The sequence below is a fragment of the Trachymyrmex septentrionalis genome, unplaced genomic scaffold, assembly GCF_001594115.1.
Source record: "Trachymyrmex septentrionalis isolate Tsep2-gDNA-1 unplaced genomic scaffold, Tsep1.0 scaffold87, whole genome shotgun sequence".
In the NCBI taxonomy this organism is placed as follows: domain Eukaryota; kingdom Metazoa; phylum Arthropoda; class Insecta; order Hymenoptera; family Formicidae; genus Trachymyrmex; species Trachymyrmex septentrionalis.
Window position 1 is genome coordinate 3647080 of NW_017306059.1, and position 10426 is coordinate 3657505.

Here is a 10426-nt window from a genome sequence, read left to right on the forward strand (position 1 = left end):
CCAATGATAGTCTTTGTTACTGCAATGTATGTAGCAAAAATTTTTCATGTATGACATCTCTTCTGAAACATGCGAAATCTGCATATTACAAAATTAGAATACAAAACAAATTATCATCTACTAATGACAAATTATTATTTAATGATAATGATGATTATCATTTGTCAATAAAAGAACCTTATATTTTATATAAAGAAAAATTTCAATATATTGATTTGATTATATCAATATATTGATATTGATTGATTTCATTTCAATATATTGATTGTTTTGATGAAGATTCTTTAAAGAAAGAATGGATCGCATTGCCATTAAATTTGGCAATAGAAGACAGAAAGTCTTTCCAAATTAAATTTTGACAATATATGGAAAAACATTTTGAAATGTCAGCATCCAAATAATGTTACAAAATATCCAAACTTAACAAGTGTTCTGAACTGTATACGATCACTTCCAAATTCAAACGCCGATCCGAGAGAGTACATTTCCTATAATTTCCTTCTTAAAAAGGAAAACGCACCGCACTTTCGCCGACTTATGTTAAAGATAATTGCATTTTTAAGTCAGCATTAAAAGCAAGAGGAAATACATATATAAACATGAAAGTTGAGGAAAAGCATTTGTCTCTTATAGCGAAGAAATTATATCCTGCCAAAAAACATCGTAGCACTTTAAGACTACATGCTGCGGGTAGCAGTGATATTGTCGGTCCCTCGTCAGTAGATTAAAATCGTATATATTCAATAATTAAAATGTTAAAAAATGATCACACTTGAAAAGAACAAGCATTTAAGAAATCTTGTCTGTTTCTACATTAATTGTAAGAGACAAAAAATAGTTCTGACAACTTGAGAGCTCCACAATTTAAATGCACTTGCAACTAGTTTTACAAAGTAATAAGAATTAAAATAGAACTGAATACTATATTTTAATAGTATTTTACTATATTTTTGTAATATTCAAAGTACTACTCTTATTACTTTGTTAACTAATTTACTAGTTGAGGGTACTACCTAAACTTTAAAGTTATAAATTTATAGAACTATTTTTTTTTTCATGAGACAGACACTAGATTCAAAGAAAATAAACGTATAAAAACACACACACACGCTCTCAGGAAAATGTAAAAAATAATTTATTTTAAGATTTAAAGTTAAAAATTAATTTTTTTATTAATGCAATAATTTAAACTTATAATTTCTATTATTTTATATCGCGTAAGTGTGATATTATAACACATAAATTTTAAGTAAATTTTTTACATTTCCCTCTTGACGGAAGAAACCACCACCTTCTCGCGGTTTCCGCCGAGCAACGTTATGTATGTTATAAAATAAATTCTACGAAAACAAAAGTAGTGTGAATTTGTAAATAATTAATATTGAAATATCATTGAACCAATTTTCTTATATTACATTTTAAATAATAAAACGTACATAATGGCCAAGAGTGGATATCTTTTATATTTATCTATAAAAAGATATATAGACTAACATATTGTACTGAATTTTACAGATTTATTGATACATAGGAATTATAGATCGATAATAAGCGCGTAATAAAAGAAATATCAAAGAATGAATATAATACATAACAAACAAAAGAAATATGAATACAGATTAAACGCAACTCATAACGAACATAAATTATTAAGACACAGTACACACAAATATTACGTTTAACCTGTATTCGTAATACTTAATGTTTATTCCTGTTCTTAATGTTTCTTTCATTGCGCAATATTTCGTTAAGCCCAGGACTTCTAAAGTCGCGTCGAATCGAATGTGAAGAGAATAATCGACTATGATTAGTCTATTTAGATCACAGTGGGCAGTTCATAGCCTTTTCGACTTCTACGTTTTGTTTCCGCCCCGATCCTCATGAACGAGGTAAACTTAGCCAGTCAGAGTCGAATGCACAGTTAAAGTCGGCAACACACTTTGAAAAATTACCCGAGGTGGTGCAACCACCCGAGCGCAACCTCGAGACGAATACCTCACAGCTATAGCTGCGCGCCGCGTGCTGCTGATTTAACGTCGTTTTCGGGGTGCTCGTCCGCAGCCGTTACGCGTGCGTGTTCAGGTACGACCTCGTACCTGGCGAGCACACCACGGGGTCACTCGGGTTCGCCTAGGCCACGCCGCATTTAACGCGCTAAACGCGGTCATGCGATTCCAATTGCGTTTTCGAAGGCTAATAGCGAATTACAATCAATTATCATGATTACCGCGTCTCTAGGTAAGAAACGTATTTGATAAGTATGGGAAGCGCGTCTTTTCCCCAGGCGTTCCTTGACCTCTCATCTTGCAACACGATTACGTGTAACGTATCGTACGCGAGCTCTGTGCAACACGAGATCGCCGCGCCGTCTGAGTCACAAATGTATACAAATGAGACAAGCAGAATTCGCATTTGGGACATAAATGCATACATATTCGAGATTAATACGTAAAATATATTCAGTGTCATATAGGCGTACGATATGAATACAGGACTCGGATTCTAGACAGACGTATTCCGCATCCATAGGGACGCAAGTTGTAACGCTCGTTCCACGAGTTCGTCAAGAACAATTCTTGCCAGCTTGATGGACGGCGAGAAACTTAGCTCAACGTTTCGGAAATAAATATTTAGGTGGCCCGAACAAACAGCCTTTCGGAGAAATGTATTTTTCGATGAATTATAGAACGCCTGGGAATAAGGATACTGAGTTAGCAGCTTATTTTCTAAAACTCGAAATATCATATCTTGATGAACTGCATTCGCATTAATCTTTTTTTGTACAATTTAAAACATTATTAACTGAAGCAGATTAATAAATAATCAAATAAATATAAATTTATAATAAATGGTAGTCAAGTAATTATATAAATTTATAATAATACGAACAAATAATATAAATTTTGTAAAAAGGGAAAGAAAGTGACAGAGTAGGAGACGAAAGTCTTGTTATCGTCTTTTTCTCTTTTTTATCAATTAGAACTTTTTCCAAGAGATATGAAACACATTTGACTGTTCGTATGTGAATAATGTCGAGTTCTACATCAAGACTCACCCGAACTGTGATTATAGTGAATATGCGGACATTTCCGATAATTAATTTTGTACAGCGATTTTTACGATAGGTTAATGTCTGAAGAGGGCTCAATCCGAGCTAGCCGAAACTTTGTAATTTACTTTTTATTTAAACTGAGTTTTTATTTTATTATATTTTTTCAATTTTACTTTTCTCTATTTGTAATTTATTCTTTTTAATTGCGTGACAATTTTCAAAAATGTATTTGTCTTTTTGCCCTTTATTTATCGTTATTTATTTTATTATCGTATTTATTATTTAGCGATTGTTTCTTTTCTTTTTTTTTTTTTTTCGTAAATGCAAACTGATAACATCCTATTTGCGGAGCGAATATCCCTTATAATTGCAACGCGATTGCAGAACCGGCGATAAACGACGCGGTTCGATGACAGAAGGTAATGTCGTTATAGTTGGACATGGTAATCTCCGCTGTACTCGCGATATCACGAATATGCGAATGCGAACGGCGGACTTGTCGCGAGTGGAGTTGCGCTCCCTGCCCTCCGTGATGTTGCAATTACTGATATATCATTGCTAATACAAATTGCATTCCGGTACGAGAGAGCGTCTCGTAGCGCGGCGCGGCTATGAATTGCGCGGAATCGAAGCTCTTCCTCCACAAGTAGCTATTATTCAGCGCCCACGTCCACATTACGAGTTATCCGTAACGCATCGCCCGACATGTCGCGTGCTTGGCTCGTCCGCGGCCATATAAAAAATTCACGGTGCAACGACCGCTATTTTTCAACTGGCCACTGCGACCGCATAGTATTGTCTCACCACTAAGCGAAACGGAGGAGCGTCCGCTGTAAGGTAATCAGCCTCGACGCGAGAGAAAGAGTGCGAAACTGATAAAAATTACCGACAATTGATTGTGTATAAGCATGCGCTTGTTTCTACGTTGTTATCAATTTTGTCTTCGACATACCTTAAGATCAAGCAAATTGCTGTCAATGTAAATTATAATTTTGAAACAATTCTTTTCGTAGATTTAATTCGCGATTACTAGAGTAGTTTAATTGCGTTTAATCCGGAAAAACAATTCGGCGCGCAATTCGAAAGACTACAACATGGTATGTATATAGTAATTCAAGATTGAATGATTTAAGCGATGAAGATCCAGCCTTCGACCGTTATAGGCATTTTAATTTCTAGCGATTGATCGTGTTCTTTTCTAAGATGTTAGAAATGCTGTTATGAAGATCGCAGCCAATTTCGGCGATCCTGAAGAGACAAGTCGGTTTTTCAATGACTTTTCAAAGATCCACAGGACAGTCTAAGTGCGGTCTAATTACACCTGCTCGTCCAAAGAGCGTTTCTGAAATATTCACAAGGCCCTTGGATATTTTCTCTTTTTTTTTTTTTTTGCACAGATAATTCCGCATGTTCGTGCCCAAAGGTTTTAGCCGACGCGCCCAGAGCGATATAGGCGTACTTGTTTCTTACAGCGAGTTCGAGTACCGGACGACTGAATCCCGTTATGTTTTATTAGTGTGCAAAGAGCTACTCGCTGGAGCGCTTTGCTGAAATGCACTCGGCGGTCTCGTTTAAACTGATATTAGACGAAAGGGAAACTGCGGGGATTCGGGCTGGCTCAATTTCAAGCCGCAGCAGCGCTTGAACACAACCGTATTTATGCGTATTCATGTACGGACGTATTACAATACAATGTCTCGCAGCGGACACGTACTTGTAAACAGAGAAAAGTTCTAATGTATATTAGAATGTTTCCTGTGCTTTTTATTATATCGTCTCTCGTTATTTCAATTATGCATGTTTACGTGTCCCACATGCAGAACCGCGTATAAATAGGACACGCATACAAATCAAAATACCGGTTGACACATTCGACAAGTTTAATGCGTAATATTACAACGTACCGTCCATGCCAGCGCGCTATAAAATTGTAATGACAAGTTCCCGAGGCTAGTTCTCGGAAATTGATTTTTCCTCAGCGGAAAATTAAATGGCGCACCAAACGCTCGTCGCAATTTTTTAATGCTCAACATTAATTATTTCGCCCGTTGAATTTCTCAAGTAGAATTTCCATTCGATTAAAGCCCGTTTAAGATTAACCGAAGATGAACCTCTGTTGTCTATTTACATTCTTGAAACTCTTGATTTTCTCAGCGGTAAATAGCTTTATAATTACCACTTTTTTTTGGTATAATAATTTTTACTCGGAAGGAGTCGGCTCAAGTTTCTCCGAAGAGAACTTGTCCTGCGTATAAAAGAAACGACGAGTTCCGTTGCACGAGATCTTATCAAATCACTTTAAAATTGTGGAGTAATTTAGCGAAGATGGTGCTTGTATCGCGCGAAAATGGCGTATATCTTATCAAGATTTGTCAAAAGAAGAGAAGAAGAAGAGGGAAAGAAGGAAAGAGAATGATTCATGTGGAAATCATTGACTGCTTTCAGTAAAAAAAAAAAACAGCAACTGTTATAATTTGTTAAAATATTGATTGATCTTGCCTTTAATTCCTTACTAGATCCAAATGTATAAGATAATTCTGCGCACAATGGAAGAAATATTAAGAACGGCAATGAATATTAAATATTAGAGAAAGAAAAAATTGAAAATAAAGAGTAAACGTAAACACATAATGAATATAAATAAAATGTAAGATTTTATTTATATCCATTATGTGTTATGTTTTGTAAGGTAAAATGTAAATATATCTTATATTTACATCCATTGTGCGTTTAACTTCTAATTAAAATTATATAATAGTATAACGGCTCAATAATTTAAAACCAAGTTAAAAGAAAAAGGGCTGCGAGCCAAAAATTTGACCTGTAAAAGATTGGCAGATAAGTAAAGGTCTTAATAAAATAATTATAAAATTTAATAACATTAGATTATTATTAACACGTTATTAAATTTTACCTCTATTTTTCATTTTTTTTTCTTTCTCTAATATTTAATATTCATTCCTGTCCTTATATATATATTGTATTTCTTCCATTGTGCGCGCCGGGCCTAAACCATTATTAAAGAATCTTCCAACAGTTGGAAAGCTACATGCCCTTTCCCCGTTGGGCGCAGCTATTGCGCTTAATCGCATTACATAAAATTGCAGCGCAAACTATTAACTAACTACGCGCGTAGCGTAAGATGTTATATATCGTTCGGGTGAGATTGATACGGTATCGCGCGGTGCCTGAAATTGCCCCCGACAAGTTAGTTAACGAAGTTATCGCCACGATTAGCGTACGTACTCGTTAGCGTTTAATGCTAACGGAGGACCTTGATGAAGCCAGGCTCCAAGCGTCGCGGATAATTCGTAGACTCGATTCGAGGAGATACTGTATGAGATTCAGAGAGATCCGACGTAGGGGGAGGGACAGAAACGGCTAAAGAGAGAAACGAGCCGCGAAGAGAAGGACGGAAAGGTCAGTAGTCGGGTGGAAGAGTGAGGAGAGTGAGTGCGTGCGTGACGGACAGACAACGCGACAAAGAGAGTGATTCATAACGAGAGAAAGAGAAAGAGGGGCGGCAGGAGCGCGGGGAGGGGAGGGGAGGGGAGAGGGGGAACGCGCGGGGGAAGTGCGGGAGGAGAGCGAGAGGAATGTGGAAGAGGAGGACAGCGAATGGAGCACGGGCTGCAACGAAGCGAACGAAGTATCGTTAACCGGCGGGCACACACAGGAGAGCCCGTTCTCCAGGCCCCGGCTGGGTAATCACACGAGCCGGCGACTGTTAGTATTGTGCCCGAGCTCGAATGCGAGCGGACTCGTCGCGCGAGTTCGCCGCGACGACGACGTTAACAGAACAAACAAAGCGACGTGTCGCGACCTCCGCGTCGTACGATTCGTGTTTTCCGTTCTCCGTGATCCAAGATCGAAACCGCCGCGTGCCGCGTGCCGTCGTAATCGTCGTTGCCTAGACGAAGATTTCTCTTTTTTTTTTCTCTAGCGGTCCGCTGAGGAACCCGGAGCAATCCAGAAAATTTAACTCGCAAGAGACGTTCTGCGAAGAGGGGGACAGCTTGTACGAGGAGGGAGAGCGAAGTTTACGATAAGCACTACGATTCGCATCGACCTGCGGCGACTGGAGTGTCCGTAGATCACTGCAACTGCGACTCAACTGCGACTACTGCGAATGCCTGCCGGAACCTTGGAGCGGAGCGGGTTCGCTTCAAGCAGCACGGTAATGGTCCGATTTGAGCGAGCTTACCTTCTCGCTGGAATGCTAACGGTTTAGCCATACCGGCTGCCGCCATACTCGCTCTAATCTAATCGCAGGGATACGCAGGTTTCCTTCGTGACTCAGACGCACATTTCAGGCTTAGCCTCGTTATTTTACTTTCGAGAACCGTCGCAAGATAAAACGTAAAAACGACGTCTGATATACATATAAGTCTATAAGAAAACCAAATAAATGGTCGAGCTCGAACCTAATGTTCATTGGAATTGTTTTGTCGTTTTCACGGTTAGTCCATATCTGATGTTTTTCCGCTCTTGTTTCTTTTTTTCTCCCGTCCCAAGTTACGCCCACAGGTGTGTCACGATCGTTACGCAGATCGTGACACGACTCACGGCTTGACTTTGTAAATGCACGCGTTCCGATGTTTTGCCGCTCTCGGTTGCTTTCCACACCGGCAATTGTCACTTGAGTGGTCGAATGTTTTTTCCCACTGGTTTTTTTTCCTAATCCAACCGGGTCACTGACCAGTACCTGAATGTATTTTTGAGCTCTACGAAATCGGAAAAAATTCTGGAAAAACTCTGAAAAACACCCTTTCGACATTTTTAAGTCTACATTCCGAAAGGTTCCTCTTCGTGGAAAATTTTATTCGAAATTTACGTAACTGTATACAATATTGCATCGAGTAAAAGTTTTCCTCGGAGTGGATGTTTTGGGAAGGTGGATGAAAAATGTTTCTCGGTTTTTTTCGTTTGTGTTTGAATTTGGGGCAGAATAATTCAAATTGAAAATTCGCTTCGGTCTTTTTTTTTAAGTCCCCCCTTGGATCACGGAGATTTAAGAATCCGCGAACGACCAACATTTATTTTCCCAATTATTCAACGTTAGTACGTGTGCTTGATAAACGGATGTTAATTTCTAAATATTTATTGTTATCTACGTTTACGTCAGTAGAGACAACGGCGGTCCGCCAAAAAAGTTTGTTCAGCCATTTCGTCATTACGCGAAAATGTGACCTACATTGTCAATATTTTCCCTTTGACGAAATTATCTTTACGTTATTTCTAGTATTGACAATTTTTCAATATTCGTTATTGATTTAATAATTTATCGCTCCCAACTTAGCGATGATTATTGATCATCCTAAAGCTTTCTTTTCTTTCACTTTGACAAAAACGCTTCTTTCTATCTTTGAGCGCATATCGCTGGAGTGACTTTTTGCATTGTATTTTCGCAACCGCAGGTGCGGGTTGCAGTGCGCAGGTGCATACGTACTCGTAGATCCTTGGATGCATGTGAGTGATGTAAGACGAATGAGATACGCTCGTAATGACAAATGCACCGCGGTGTATTCAATTATAAACAATCGAGAGGTACGAGAATAATACGTCTTAATAATAGCACTTTCCGTGTCATGTTAATATCGCAAGAGCTATTTTCGCGCGAATGTGTATGTTTTGCTATTCCAAACAAGAACACATTCCATTAATAATAATTCAAAATCGAAATAAAGCGAAATGTAATTTTCAAAATTGTTACACAATCATACTTGATACACTATTATATTGAATTTGGCAATACGCTTTGTTATATTTTTAACCCGGGAATCGTCATCTAGGATATTTTTATACCTCAGCTAAGCTCAGTGGCGAAAACAATTATTAAGTGTTGTTTTTTTATGCATATTTTTGTAATACATTTTTTCTTTTTTAGTAACTGTATTCTTTACAAATCTGTAAATATGCAATTTTATTGAAAATCCGCGATAAAAAAGCGTTATTTTGTTGAAAATCTTTATTTTTCAGAAATACTGTCACAGCTACTTAACACGCTTATTCCAATTAACTTTTGTTTGGTTTTTACTTTCAGAAAATTGCGATTAAATCATAATATTTATATTCATAATATTCTCAAATACTAATAAATCGGAGAAAAGCAATGGAAAATGTTGTTAATAGTATGTGATTTTAATTAGTAGAATAAAAACTTCCCAGTTTCATAAAATGATCGTGAAGTGATCGTTTACGTAAAAAAAATTAGGTGATTACTTTCGGCTTAAACATACTTCATACAAGTAGCACTAGATCTTTCAAAGTTTGCCTTTGCTCGCTAGAGCTAATAATTGCATGCAAATCGTTTGACTTACATCGATCAAGTGTGTATTCATAATAATTCTGATTACGTTGCACTTGCAAACATTCTCCTAATTAACTTACAATTAGCGAGCGTATGATCTGCCCGTCCTACATTATAAATGAAGTCTACTGTATTCAATGAACGCAGATAACAGATAAAGGAATTCCCCGCGAAGGCCAGTGAATCAGAAGTGAGAAAACAAAGAACTTTAGACGGAAAAGGAGCGGTCTTGCTTCGATGTGCTTAGTTTAATCTTCATATTTCTTCGTTATTCACGCAAAAAACGCTTGGTCTTCTATTTTATGATCTTGTTCACCACAAAGTTCAAAGCAATTCGCAAACAATTGATTATTAATTTAATATGAAATGCTAATTTAGTAGATGACACAAAACGTTGTTACACAAAATGTAATATAATCCCGTCGCGAATCTCATAAGATTTTAATGTCTTTAGAGAGTTGCATATTTTGTGGGACAAAATTGTACTTTTTTTTTTTTATATTTTTGAGGAAAAGAGGATACGATAGAGAGAGATATATGTGTTAAATCGAGCAAATGCAAACACGTTGCAGGCCTATCTTCAGACAGCTGTGTTGATAGTGCATCGATCCAAAGGTTACGTGAGTTCGAATGACGAGGATAAGTACATGTTATACGCGAGTTGTATTCGTTTTGAAAAATCTGGAAATACGTGTAGCTTTGAGAACGCACAGAAATTGCACTAATATCTGCTTCCGCGAAGAGAAGCCTAAGCAGGAAAGTCGGAGCGAGTTTCATGAATAATTGAAGAACGGAGAATACAGGATTATCATAATGCGTGAATGACGCCGAGGAAAATCCTCATCAAGGTACTACCTACATCCGTTTACGTTGCTTTAATCCTTATATACTACTATTACTTCTGTTATCTGTCGAGGTTAAGCTTGATACAGAGTAAGACAGAGATTATCATTGAATATGCATTTTTAATAAAACACATTTCCTGGAAAATATTAAGAAAAGCTATGAGAATATTTTTAAACAGTTTAGTTTGAAAAATAACTCTATATATATATATATATATA

At 37.2% G+C, this 10426-nt stretch overlaps 1 protein-coding gene across 3 annotated transcripts in view; it reads left to right on the top strand.

Moving 5' to 3' along the window:
- The first annotated feature begins 6739 nt into the window (after nt 1-6739).
- LOC108755416 (choline transporter-like protein 1) overlaps nt 6740-10426 on the top strand; it is a 16725-nt gene continuing 13038 nt past the window's right edge. The window contains exon 1 of one of the 3 annotated variants that reach the window (XM_018498393.1): nt 6740-6756. The gene's annotated coding sequence lies outside the window, so the exon portion shown is untranslated. Of the gene's footprint in view, nt 6757-7013; nt 7230-10180; nt 10211-10426 lie in introns of those variants that run through there. The other 2 variants (XM_018498391.1, XM_018498389.1) reach the window with 2 other exon arrangements.